Raw genomic sequence first — 1,385 nt, 5'->3', positions numbered from 1 at the left:
CTCCCGTTGTAAATTTCAAACTGTGTCATTGAGACAATCCCAATTCATAGGCTAGGCTGGTCTGCCCACGAAGAGTCAGGCCTTTCTCCCATGGGTACCCTGGTGGAAACCACCAAGCTTCCGGTTCACAGCCAAGTGTTCTAACCAGTGCCAATTCTGTGACAGAGGCGAGGTGCCAAGCACCCTGCAAGTTCTGGCAGCACAGCTTCTGTTGGGAGCCCTGGGTGGCAGCTTTGCTTCCTGTCCAACAGCTGCACAGGGGGCCCACTGAGGCCTCCCCTCGAAGGGCCTCAGGGTCTGGGACCAGTCAGCCACTCTGCCTCCCCAGCATCTCACAGTGGTTTGCTCCCCACACCCTGGCCTTCCAGAAGCAGCTCCCAAACCTGCTTCCCTCCCCCAACCATCAAATTCAGGGATCTGAGATGGTCAGAATGTCCTTGCCAGGGCACAGTCCCCAAGCTCACCCAACCTTTTTCACCCTGCAGGTCACGAGTCCTCACCCACCCCTTGTGGGGCCGACAGCTCCAGGCCTCCCCTACCAAAACTCCTGAGAAGCAGCGGTCTCCCCATCACCCCACATGCATGGAGGCCCCCACTTTCTGAGAAAAGCCAGCAGTGGCCTCAGGAAGTCAAGTAGCCGCTGGGGCCAAAGCCCCTGGGGAGGGGACCTCAACCTACCCACTGTCCCCGACCCCACCATTCTGGCCCAAGGACCCTTCTTCCCAAGGCCAGCCTTCAAATCCAGCATCTGAGTGAGCCTAGATGCTATCCAAGGACCAGGCAAGAGGCCCAAGTCCTGGTTTCCCCTGGACCCCCTCCCAGAGCCCTAACCCCACTGAGGAGAACTGAGAAAACCACCCCAGACAGTCTGGTGCCTACTGCTCTCCTGGTCCCCAAACCACCTTCCCCGGGTCCCCCAGAGCTGCGCCATCACTACCGATGTCTTCACAGGGACTCACCTTGCCCCCATTTATTGACTGAAACTCTCACCACAACAAATAGATGACAGTACTGGGACTTGCCCTCAGGACAAGGGAGCCAATGAAAACAAAGCCAGTACGAGAAAGTCTGGACCCTTCCCCGGCTGCCCTGAGCCAACGGCCCACTCCCCGCACACGCTCCAGAGGCGGCAGGACATGTCGGCACCTGCTGAGATATTCACTCTTCTTGGCACAGAGGGATTGGAAGAAAATGCAGGAGAGGGTTCCTCTCTGCCTCTGATTCTGTGCCGCTTCTTGCTGGCCACCCAAAAACACCTCCGGGGCCCAGAGTATCTATCGTCTGGTATTTGGGGAAGGCTTGCACGATGTCTCCCTCAGCTTCAGGCTTAAGACAGGGTGAAAACCCACAAAGGCCCGCCTCTGACCGCACCTTTAAGGTACTGC

The sequence above is a fragment of the Echinops telfairi genome, unplaced genomic scaffold, assembly GCF_000313985.2.
Source record: "Echinops telfairi isolate 266 unplaced genomic scaffold, ASM31398v2 ScPeMD7_70;HRSCAF=299, whole genome shotgun sequence".
Taxonomy (NCBI): Eukaryota; Metazoa; Chordata; class Mammalia; order Afrosoricida; family Tenrecidae; genus Echinops; species Echinops telfairi.
Note: the sequence above shows the minus strand (reverse complement) of the source record.